The sequence below is a fragment of the Globicephala melas genome, chromosome 15 (genome assembly GCF_963455315.2).
Source record: "Globicephala melas chromosome 15, mGloMel1.2, whole genome shotgun sequence".
Taxonomy (NCBI): domain Eukaryota; kingdom Metazoa; phylum Chordata; class Mammalia; order Artiodactyla; family Delphinidae; genus Globicephala; species Globicephala melas.
In genome coordinates, this window is record NC_083328.1 from 14,395,005 (window position 1) to 14,408,155 (window position 13,151).

The 13,151-nt window shown below is 41.9% G+C and overlaps 1 protein-coding gene across 2 annotated transcripts in view; it reads right to left on the reverse strand.

Annotated features, from left to right (window-relative positions):
- TMEM248 (transmembrane protein 248) overlaps positions 1-5,610 on the reverse strand; it is a 30,859-nt gene extending 25,249 nt beyond the window's left edge. The window contains exon 1 of one of the 2 annotated variants that reach the window (XM_030871929.2): positions 5,412-5,610. The gene's annotated coding sequence lies outside the window, so the exon portion shown is untranslated. The other variant, XM_030871925.3, reaches the window with a different exon arrangement.
- Between the last annotated feature and the right edge of the window lie 7,541 nt (positions 5,611-13,151).

The window sequence follows — 13,151 nt, forward strand, 5'->3', positions numbered from 1 at the left end:
TGATTATAATATTTTATTAGAAAGGAAGTAAATTAACATTCATTATGCCAGATACATGAGTCCTTCGTGTGTCTCTCTCCCTCTCTCCAGAGCCCACAAACTTTAAAGTGTACCACATGGTGACCTGTCTAAGTTTAAAACTAGAATCTCTGGACAGGATGGGGATTCCACATTCCCAGATGATATTTCCTAAATAGTTCCTAACTTATTTTAAGATACACTAAACCACTACTTGTGACCCAGATGAAAAAGTTCACTTCACATGAACAACAAAACCACCATTCATCTTATTAAACTGGATTTTCCACCTTAGGCTAAATGAGAAATTCCTTAAAGCTCTCCTATAAAGTCATGCCCTTTTCAAAGTTCTGAAGAGACTAGGAGTCAGAGAAGTGGTAGAAGAACACCACAGGGGGACTGAGAGGGGAGGATGAGAGAGGCAAGCTTCCTCTAATACCCACTGCAGGAAATACACTGGTCTTGTGCTAAGAGAGAATAGCAGGAACTCACCTTGATGTGGGAGAGGCCCATTTTGAATGTAAGAATTAAAGTAGCATTTCTCAAATGTCCTGTGATGTTTGAGATATTCAAAGGGCTTTAAGGCTGGGACTGTAAACTCTGAGCCTAATAAAGAACGTTAATGGATGCGATGCCGGATTATCCAAGACTCAGCAGAGATGAGGACACGGGCTGGTATCAGAGAGACCCTGGGCGATCTCAACACCCAACTATCCAGCACTGAGGAGAAACCACCCTCCCTCCCCCACCACACAGCGAATGTAGATGGAAAAGACCCTCAAAGAGGCAAACGCGGAGCAACAAAGTCGAAAGAGAACTTCAAGTCTCCACTAAGGTCGCAATGCTAAAGCCAAAGTATGGGTCACACCGAGGGCCACACCACCTTCTGGCTTCCGGGACCTCACTCTCCTGGCCACCCTCTCACTTGTCTGGCCACATTTCCTTCTCACTATTCTTCAAAAGTTGGGGCTCCCCGTGGGCTCCGGCTGGGCCTCTGCTCAAGGTGGACACACTCATTCTCAGCTTCCTGTCAATTTCACCCACCCCCTCACTCCAGATGGAAACATCTACCTACCCAACACTCCAGGCAGATGACCCACAGGCTCCTGAACCATCAAGGCCAAAACTCATCCAATATCCCCAAATCAGCTCCTCCTTATAAAGAAAAACAGAGCTTTCTACCCAGGGACCCCTGGCACCCATTCTGGACTCTCTCTCCTACAACTGAAGAGTTACCCATCACCAGCCCTGTCACGCCCATCGCTGCAGTGTCTCTCAACAGCAGCTTTTGCTCCAGCCCACGGCCTCCTTCAGCCAAACTGAACCCCAGATGTGTCCTGCTCCCATGCCCTCTCATCTCCGTGACACCGTTTCTGCACCCTCCTACCTCGGGCAGGGCCTGGCACCGGGAAGGTGCTTACCAGTAATGTCTTACATTACCGCCCACTTTTGTGAACGAGGCACGCTGTTCTAAGAGTTCTGCACATGTTTCATATGGTCCTCACAACATCTGCATTTTAGAGATGAGCAAATTCAGGCATAAGGAAGTTACCTAAGCTGCCCAAGGTCCTAAGCGAACCTGGATTCAAATGCAGTTGGCCTCCAGAGCCCGTGCATTAACCACTAAGTGCTCTACTGCCTCCCAGTAAACGTTATTAGTCTAAATAAAGAGTCGACCCCATCAAATGAGATAAACACTGAAAAGCATCCATACAATTTTGTAATTAAAATATCAATAGTGATGTAAGCAGAAACCTCTCTCATTAGGGGCTAAGAAAAGAGTATCATTTTTAATAGCCACCATTTAAAATGTGCTGTGGGCCAGGCCCCATGCCAAGTGCTTTACATACGTCATATGTTCTAATCCTCACAACACTAACTAGATATTACTATCCTCATTTTACCGAAGAGGAAACTGAGTCAAAAGAGGTTAAGTAATTTATACAAGGTTATACTACAAAAAAGTGGCAGTAAGTAATTAAGACTCTGACTTAATTCATCTGACCCCAAGCTGGGCCATCAATCACAATACCAGGACTGATAAGTAGGTTTCAAGTCCAATGCCAGACAGGAAAAAAAGATTCACATGCCATGGACAGTGTATTTTAGTCACCGACTTCAATAGAAGCACAACTAAAATGGATTTTTCTGAGGTTACCTTATTTCCCATCTCTTCAGTAAGGCAACTCCCACCTCAGCACCCTCATCAGGGTATAAAGCAAAGACAAGTGGAATCTCCTGCCAATGGTTTCTTGTTTGTTAATCGAATACAACTCACAGTGCAGAGAGACTTTCAAAAACTTGTTTCACTCAACAAGTTTAAATGATCAGAAGAGAAATTATGACAGAAAGCATAAAGTTTTAGTTGCTAAACGTGCATTTTAGGCAACATCGGTACTCAAAGACGAGAGGAAAAGGAACAACATGGGCAGATAATAATTTCACGGACTCATTTCCATGAAATTTGGACTTATTTCCAAAATTCAGACTTTGGCTGTATTTCTACTCACTTACAACTAATTAATACATCGCTCCATTTTCAAAATCATGATATAAAATCGCGGGAACTTCCAACATGCTCCCTCTCTCCTTTTAACAAATAAGTTCATCTTAGTCCCGAAATTGAAAGAAATTTATCTCTTTTTTGTTAATTTTTTTTAAATTGCTGACCTACTTAAACACCAAATTAAAAGTATCCCCATATTAAGATGTAATGATCTGGGGTTTAATTAACAGATACTTAAGAAAACAAATCATGAGTGATGACAAGATTAAACACTAAAAGCTCAATATGAAACTATAACATCCAAACTCAGTGTAAAGACTGGGAGATGTTCTGAAAACAGCATTTTTAAACAAACAGCACAAAAGTCCAAATGACAAATGACAGCACTTTGCAAACTATCATCACCAAACATTGTTCTATAGTCCCCAGGACTATACTTAGGTATATAATTATACACAGAACGAGCTGTAGACCTCTGGTCAAATTTATTTTCTGTATGGAAAAGATAATTTAAGGATTTCTATGTTTATCAGAAGAACTCCACAGAAATTCCATTTGCTAAAAACCCCATCTTTCCTCCATTTCTTTTTTCATTTTAATTGGAATGTCGTGGTGAAAAAAAAATTTTAATTCTAAAGCCCTCTTACATGGCAATATTATTTGACAAAAACATCCCATAGATCTGCCATGCCTATTAGGACCACCCTTTCTCAGACATTTGTCTATAACAAGGAGGAGACAGAGCAGTGGGTAGAGAGGGAAGAAGAGTCAAAAAGAAGCATGGAAAAGTTACCACGGTCCTGAGCACGTTTAGAGAAAAGCTAGAGTTGAGGCCAGTGTGGTCCTAGGACTAATTATAATGTTCCAGGGTGATTACATGGCATCCCGTTTTAACAGCTTCAAAGGTTCTTCAACAACTGAGTAATAGAAACAAACAGCATCTCTGTGAAGCGAACCAGATGTCATTAAAAACCCTCAGGAGACGGCTAAGAGCCTGCCATTTGACACTTGGCTGCAGCCAGAGTAGCAGAGATGGTACTAGAGCTGCGCTCCTGCACACTAAACACAGGCACTGAAACAAATTGCACACAGCAAATTTAATTTCCTGATTGTTAACACCAGACAGGAATTACAATCAGCCTCTTTTTCATTGTCTTTAAAGTAAGTTAAGCACTGCTTTGTGTCATTGGCTGTTTAACAGAACAAGACAAACTCACCAAATGAAAACAATTCTCTAGAACCCAGAAATCCACCAGAAGCCAGATTAGGTAGCACGTGTTTTCTGTCTTAGAAAAGCACTTAACCCTTAACCAGCTGCCTCTGTCAATACTTCCAGGCATCTACTGCCCAGTTCCTAAGTGCCCTTCCACCAACTGGCCCGAGCTTTTTCACTTCCCAGCTAATTCTGAATGACCCAAATCCTCCCAATCCTTCGAGGTCCACCTCAAAAGTTACTTCCTTTATGAAGCCTTTTCTGATCCTAATCAGAAGAAAATCCTTAATAGCTGGTACCTCCATATGACACTTAAGTCCTGCCACATCTTACAGCCTACTGCCTTCTCTAATTAAGTTCCCTGCGGGCAGAAACTGTATTTGCACTTACGTGTGTCTCACTTCCCTGCAGTAGCTACAGCTATGGCCCCAAAAAGCAGGTGCGCTCAATCAGCATCTGTGACCTTAGTACCCAGAGGCCAGTGGCAGCCATGATTCCAGTCCATCTCAATTAGGTCACAGAAATTCTTCCCGGACCTTTACTAGTAAGTCAACCCACTGCCTCCTTACTCCCAGAGAGTAAATAGGCTTGGAGTCATGAAGTATGACTGCACAACAGGTCCATATCCTTTGAGAATCCTGAAATGAAATGAGGGAGCAGGAAGGTGCGCACACCAGCAAGCACTGATGGAGCATTCATCTACACATGGAATACAAACGCTCAGATTCCAAGCTGACCAAAACGAGGGCTCTAGGGACAAACCAACAGTCATCACCAACCCTGGAGTTCTGCCTCCCGCCACCTCCCAGAGCGGGCTCACCTGACACAGGAAAGTAGCAATTCAGGAGCTTTCCTGCTTTCAAGCAGACCGCAAAGAAGCTCATCATTCAACACTCTGCCAAGGCTGTCATCTGCTAGTTGAGAATTAAACTACAGACGTCGGATTTTTCAACAAAGGCCCCCTCACCAGCTGTCCACCGGTTATGGTGTTTGCACAATTCAAAACAGCACAACAGGCGTAGATTTATTCCGGGTGGTGCCTATCAAGGGAAGTACAACTACGTGCCGCTACATTATCTTGACGCCACACAATTTAGTTTATTAAAATATGAGTGAAGATGATAATCCACCCCACCTCTGGAAACTTAGCAAGCTTGACACAAAAAATACCACTATTTCATTTCAAGTGTCGGCACATACGCAAGTCTCTCCCTCCCATCTTCTTTCTGAGATATGTATCCTTTGCAAACGGAGGAGTAACGCAAACACAACCCAAACTCAAAAACGGCAAACTACCAACACGTTCCCAGTGCCAAACCCAAATTATCCAGGCCTCTGCTCCAGACGTGAGAAGCCCCACCATCTTGAGGGCGGCCAGGGAACTCCGGCTCCGGGGACGCGAGTGGACAAACACCAGTGGCGGGCGACCAGGCCGAGGCCACAGAGCAGGCCAGACCCGGGCCAACTCCCACCGGCGGCTGGGGCAGGGGCTGGAGCCCGAGACGTGAGGAAGAAACCCGGCCAGCTCGTCCCCTCCCGGCCACGGGTCAGCCGCGGCCGAGCCCCAACCCCGGGCCGCCCGCCCCGGCTCACCCCGCCCCGGTGGGCAGCGGCGCGCCCCGGGCCCGGCCGGGCCAGCTGCTCGCCGGACGCCCGCGGCCGCTCGGAGCTCACTCGCAGCGGCGCGCGGCGGGCCCGGGGCCGCTCGGTACCATCCTCCCCGCCGCGCCGGGGGCAGCGTCCGGCTCCGCGGGGCCGACGCGAAGACCAGAAGCCAGTCGGGCTCGCGCCGCCGCGACACGGGTTGGGGTCCGGGTCCGGCAGTCGTAGTTTCCGGGTAGAAAAAAACACCACCGCCAACGCCACCTTAACCCCCGACACCTGGCGTCCGACGGCGGCGCGGCCGGGACAAGACTCCTCAGTCGCGGGTGGCGGAGACCACGCCTCCTGGCTGGGTCACGTGAGGGGGCTTTCGCGTGAGTACGTGGGCTGCGTGCGTGCGGGCGTTGAGAGCGGGACGTCGTTTTGTGTGTCTTTGTGAGTGGGATGTTGTGAGAGTGTGCGTGCGTGGTGCACGTTTGTGGATGTGTGTGTCAGTGTGTATCATGTACAAAGCCGTGGCTGGTGCACATACGTGGATCTCTGAATCTGTGCGCGAGTTTAGTGTCTGGTGTGAGTGCAAGATGTGTGCGTGTGTGTCTGTGTGTTTCTCTGCTCCTGTATTAATCACTGCTGATGAAAGTATCGCTTGGTACAATCAAAATTATGAAATAATTTTGTAAAATGATTTAAAATAATTTTGTAAAATAAATTTGGCATTGTCCAGTAAACTTGAAGATACACATCATCTCTGGAGAATATGTGTGACCCTGGAGAAACACTTGCGTATATGCACAAGTAAACCAAATAATGTTGATAGCGTCACTATTTGTACACACGAAGAACTGAGGGGAAAAAAAAACGCCCATACAGTCAAATGTAAACCTAGACTTAGGTATATTCATAAATAATCAAATACAAAAGAGCTGTGAAAATAACTGAAAACAGCTGACACACAAGGGGGCGCAACCTCAGGGAGCAAATCAAAAAAGGATTCATTGCAGCATAATTCCGTTATATAAAATTCCAAAACATGCTAATCTCATGGACATATTGTTTAGAGATGCATACATAATTGGTAGAACTCTGACAAGCACCATGAGAAAAGATGCACAAACTTCATGTTAAGTGTTAAAATGATGGAATTGGGGAGGGGCACACAGGGCACTTCAAAGGTAAGGGAAATGTTCCCTATCTTAAAAAGTCTCATGGGTACACAGCTATTTAATGAATTTAAGTTACTGTTTATATTTTATGTGTAAGTTAAAATTTTAATTTTGTATCTACTAGATAGCTAAGAAAAACAAAAAACGGGGAGGAGGGATAAATTGGGAGATTGGGATCGACATATACACACTACTATATATAAAACAGGGGCTTCCCTGGTGGCGCAGTCGTTGAGAGTCCACCTGCCGATGCAGGTGACACGGGTTCGTGCCCCGGTCCGGGAAGATCCCACATGCCGCAGAGCGGCTAGGCCCATGAGCCATGGCCACTGAGTCTGCGCATCTGGAGCCTGTGCTCCACAATGGGAGAGGCCACAGTCTCTCTCTCTCTCTCTCTCTCTCTCTCTCTCTCTCTCTATATATATATATATACTAGGCTTTACGGGCCGTGGGGTCTCTCTTGTAACTGTTCATCTCTGCCATGCAGCATGAAAGCAACAGAATGAATGGGAGTGGCTGTGTTCTAATAAAACTTTATTTACAAAAGCAGGTGGTGGGCCAGATTTGGCTGCCGGCCATATTTTCTGACCCCTGCTTTAGGCTGTGAGAAACTCAAGGCTGCATCCCATGGTCGACTGGAAATTTATGGTTGAAAGTGACAAATTCTCTTAAAACATGAATCAAATATTACAGCTTGAAATGCTGTAATCCTAATTGCCTAATAACTAAGAACCTTCAGCCATGTCCCACTTAAAAAATTCTCTCCTCTTCAACTTTTCTCTAATAAAAACTCTTCAAATCTCATTATCTTCCTGAAGCCCAAGGTCTAAAGCACCAATGCCTACCATCCTCTCCCTTCTCAGTTCTCTGGGGAGAGTTGGTATAAAACGGTGCTTTGAAGTGGGAACTCTGCGGGTGTAAAACGGGGTGGCTGCTATGAAAAACAGTATGGTGGTTCCAAAGAATTAAAAAGAGACCCACCATGTAATCCAGCACTTCTGGGTATACATATTAAAAAAATAGAATCAGGATACTGAAGAGATATCTGCACTGCCGTGTTCACTGCAGTACTATTCACAATCGCTGACATGTGGAAACAACCTAAATGTCCACCGACAAATGAATGAATAAAGAAAATGTGTATACAAACGATGGAATGCTACTCAGCCTTAAAAAAATAAGGAAATTCTGTGCAAGCTATTATATATAAAACAGATAAACTACAAGGTCCTACTATATAGCCCGAGGAACTATATTCAATATCCTGTGATAAACCATAATGGAAAAGAATATGAAAAAGAATGTATATATATATATATATATGTATGTATTACTGAATCGCTTTGCTGTATAGTAGAAATTAACACAACACTGTAAATCAACTATACTTCAATAAAATAAATTAAAAATTAAAAAATATTTTTTTTTAAAAAGGGAAGTTCTGCAATATGGGACATGGATGGACCTTAAGGACATTATGCTAAATGAAATAAGCCAGACACAAAAAGACATGTACTGCCTGATTCTACCTCCAGGTGGTACCTAAAAGAGCCAAATTCATAAAATCGAAGATGGGAAACGGAGGTTACCAGGGGCTGGGGAAATGGGAGATAGGGAGTTATTCATCAATAGGCGTAAAGTTTCAGTTAAGCAAGATGAAGAATAAGCTCCAGAGATCTGCTGTGCAACACTACCTAGAGTCAACAATCACGTACAAAATTTAACAAAAAATTGTTCGGAGGATAAATCTCACGTTGAAAGGATAGATCTCACGTTAAGTGTTGTTACCACAATAAAAAGTAAAAAAAAAAAAAAAAAAAACTAAACTAAAAAGAGTGGGGCTTTGGAGCTAGAGGCCTGGATTTGAATCCTGGCTTCCCACTTCAGCTCTGTGATCTCGGGCAAGACACATCTCTGTGCATCAGCTTCCTTTTCGTGTCTCAGGGTAATAGTAATACTTCCCCGCAGGGTACCTGAGAAGATTAAATGTATTGTTCTAGGTGAAGCACTTAGCACAGTGCCTAGCACCGTATTAAGCACTAATTAAGGCTACCTATTATTATTCCCGCTAGACTAGGTTTATTAGACACATTCAAGAAGTAATACATTTTACAGGCTTGCTTAAGGGTACCTTGTACGTAACAGCTGAATACATGTGAGGTGCTATAATTACTCCACTGGGCAGTTAAATCCACATTTAAAAGTGCTTTGTCACTTTCGGTGTATCTTACACTCATTTAAGTCTTGAGCTATTTGACTTTTCATATTTTTACAGCTTCCTATTTCTACTGGGTTGTAAATAGGCTGAAGGCAAAGTCCAGGACATGTGCCTTTTTACAGTCCCACCAGCACTGTTCTATACATGTAGCCTGGACTCCACCTATATTTAGGGCAGAGAATTAATACGGTTTAAAGGAAGACCCTTCCACAGACTACCTCGTCCAGCCCCCTGCTGACTGGTTCACTTAAACACACAGAAAGGGCTCATTTCAGAATGAGTCACTCTTATTTACAAAGTACTAAGCGAAAGTTTCCACTTGAAATAGTGACCGTGTGCATCACCCCCTCACTTTCCAAATCAGGAGAAAATGACCAGACTCCTCCTGCATCCCGCCTGTCCACCACCCAGAGCAGATGCCACCAGAATTTCAGGTTATTTCTGACGACAGACTCTTCTTAGTGCTTAGAGGAGATTCCTCTATATTTAAGAATGCTTACCAGTCTTCTGGCTGCCACTCCAAATCCAAGAAACTAGATTTCTTTCAGCTTCATTGACTTTTTATTAAGGGAACAAGCAGTTTTCTTCTGGCAGGGAAACCATGCAGCAGGTGCGTACTTCTGTAGAGGAAATTTAAACCAGATACCTATCCCTGCACACAACTCATTATTCTTTTAAAGAGGGGCAGGCCTCAGAACCTTCCAAGAGGGTGATTCCACCCCTAGAGGTGGCATTCTGTATCGGCAACCACCAAGAGGTTGCCTGGGAAACCCTGTTCAGAGACAGCTGTGTCACTTTTAAAACAAACTTCTCCCTTTAAGAGCTAATGTGTATTATTACAATTCTGTGTCATGCAGTGGTTTGGAGCTTTTGTTTTTATACTATGAGAATAATTTTTTCCTGTTTTCTGATGACTAAACAACCATGGTATTGTATAAAGTTAGGAAAACTTAGAAAACTTTAAAAAGGAAAATTAAAACCATCTGTAATCCCCTAACCCAATGGTAACTACTGATGAGATTTTACTGTATTTCTTTTTTTTCTCTAGCATTGCTTGGGATTTTAAAACAAATTTGGAACTATGCTTAATATTATGCAAGGATAGCTATCTTCATACTTATTCTTTAATTAAAACATTCCCCTCTACACACTTTAAACACTGAATATTTTAACTTCTGTACTTAATATTTTTATATAAATTTTTGTTTTTTAATTATTTTCTTAGCATAGCTTTATAGAAATAGGATTATTGTGCCAGAAAAGTAAAAAGATTTTTAAGGCTCTTGACACGCAGCCCTGATCTGCTCTCGGCAAATGTTATAATTTGTGCTTTCATCAATGCGGTACATTTCTCTGGACATTCATAGTCATAAAATGCTATATTTGCCATAAGATGTTCACCTTTGCCGATTTGACAAGAAAAACATTCATTCTGTTATTGAATTATTTTCTATTTCTTTGATTATTAATGAGGTTGAATATTTTTCATCTGTTGTCCATTTTTAAGTCTAAATGGTGAATTGTTCATGTCCTTTGTTGTATTTTTAAATGTTTGAATTTTCTTACATTTTCTTGTTTGAAAAAGTACTTAATTTTTTTTTTCATATTTGTATTGGTAATTTGTCTTTCTTTTTCTCCCCCAGCTTCATGGTGATATAATTGACATATCACATTGTGTAAGTTTAAGGTGTACAACATGATGATTTGATACAATATGAATATTGTGAAATGATTTGATACAATATGAATATTGTGAAATGAGTGGTATTTTATGTCTGGCTTCTTTCCCTCACCATAATGTTTCCAAAGTTTATCAATGCTGTAGAATGTATTAGTATTTCATTCTTTTTTTATGGCCAAATAGTATTCCATGGAATGGATATACCATTTTTGTTTATCCATTCATCACCTGATGGGCATTTAGCATTTTTCTACATGATTTTAGATTTTAAAAATTAAACTTTTTATTTTGAGATCATCACTGATTCACATGTAGGAGTAAGAAATAATAGATCCCTCCAATGGTAACGTCTTGCATAACTATGGTACAATACCACAACCAGGAAATTTACACTGCAACAATACACTGGTTTTTTACAGATTTCACCAGTTTTGCCTAATATTGTGGTTTAGCTCTAGTTAATTTTATCACATGTGTACATTTGTGTAATCACCCCTGCAGACAAGACACAGATAGATTCCACACCAAAGAATCCATTGTGCTGCTCTCTTATAACATTCAGCTCCCTTCTCACCCTATTCTGAATCCCTGTAAACCACTAATCTGTTCCCCATCTCTATAACTGTCATTTTAAATTATATATTTTAAAAATTATATGTATAAATTGACTCATACAATATGTAACCCTCTGAGATTGTTTTTTCTCCACTCAGTATATATCCTTTAAGATCCATCCAAGGAGTTTTATCAGTAGTTCATTCTTTTTATTACTGAATAGTGTTCCATTGTATGAATGTACCACACTTTGTTTAATCATTCATCTGTTGAAGGATATTTGGATTGTTTCCAGTTTGGAGTTAACATGAATAAAGGCGCGATGAGCATTTGTGTATATGCCTTTGTGTGAATGTAAGTTTTCACTTCTCTGGGATAAAAGTCCAACAATGCAGCTGGTGGGTTGTATGATAATTACATGTTTGGTTTATAAGCAGTTAATTATTTTCCAGAGTAGTTTTACCATATTAGATTTCCATCAGGATTGTATGAGTGATTCACTTTCTCCACATCACTGTCAGCATCTCCTTCTAGGCACCATGGTTTCTGATGAGAAATCCAATGTCATGCAAGTCATTGCTCCGTTATAGGTAATGTGTCCTTGCTAACTACTTTTAAGATTTGTTTGCCTTTAATTTGGAGAAGTTTGTGATGTGTCTTTGCATGGATTTCTTTGGGTTATCTTGTTTGCGGTTCACTCAGCTTCTTGAATCTATAGGTTTATGCCTTTGGCCAAATTTGGTAAACTTTCAGACACTTTAATATTTTTTTAGCCATAGACTTTTTCTTCTCTCCTTCTGGGACTCCGATGACAAGAATGCTAGATCTCTCATTATTGTCCCAGAGGCCCCCGAGGCTATCACTTTTTAATTTCAGTCTATTTTGTGTTTAGCAGATTGGGTAATTTCTATTGATCTATCTTCAGTTCACAAATTCATTTCACTGTCATCTCCCTTCTGATATGTAGCCCATCCGTGAGGTTTTGGGTTTTTTTAAAAATTTCAGTTGTTGTAGTTTTCAGTTCTAACATTTCCATTTGTTCTTTTTTTTAAAGATTTTATTTATTTATTTATTTATTTGTGCCGGGTCTTAGTTGAGGCAGGCAGGCCCCTTAGTTGTGGCTCCAGGGCTCTTAGTTGTGGCTTGCTGGCTCTTTAGTTGTGGAACGTGGGCTCCTTAGTTGTGGCATGTGAACTCCTAGTTGCGGCATGCATGTGGGATCTAGTTCCCCGACCAGGGATTTAACTCGGGCCCCCTGTATTGGAAGCGCGGAGCCTTATCCACTGCGCCACCAGGGAAGTCCCCTTATTTCTTCCTTGTATCTTTGTTTTGCTGGGACTTTCTCATTTGTTTCTTTCCTTCCCCAGTCCTGGATTCAGGCTTTTCTCCAACGAGCATGCTGAATCAGGGGTGGCCGAGAGGTTTGTCCTCACCCCCAACCCCCTCCCAAATGGCCAGCTGGCTAACAGCCAGATGCACCTTCATGCCCTCGCCCAAGACACCACAGTCATGTACACCCAGCCCCAACCATTCCTGAGTGCCCAGGCCTTGGCTAGAGTGTCCACAGGGTGGGAGCAGGGAGACCAAGAACCTAGCCTGGGGTTTGAGGAGGGGGAGACAGGACTGTGCATGAGTTGGACTCCAAGCGCCCATTAGGCTCCACTGTCCCATCAGGCTTCACTTGAAAGCACAAATTCAAAGATAAAATTAAGAATTCCAAAATGGCAAAGATAGAGCATTAAAGTCCAAGTGCAGGGAACTTCTGGGCACAATCCCCATGTATGTTTATTCTTTTGTTTCTCACTCAATTTTGTAATTTTGTTTCATATAAATGCTAAAAGCTCTTGTTACTTATAGGTGATTTATATTTGTTTCTATTGTGAATAAAATTTTCCCATTATAATTTGCTAACTGGCTAATAATGAGAATATAGAAAAGTCATTTTTTAGTTACTTTTGATGGCTATTTTAGTATTTCTTATCTCACCACTTTAGTAAAATTTAGTAAAGTTTCAGTATCAGTTCTTAGGTTTTCTACATATAAGTCATGTGAAGTAAGTCAGAAAGAGAAAGACAAATACCGTATGCTAACACATATATATGGAATTTAAGAAAAACAAATGTCATGAAGAACCTAGGGGTAAGACAGGAATAAAGACACAGACCTACTAGAGAATGAACTTGAGGATACAGGGA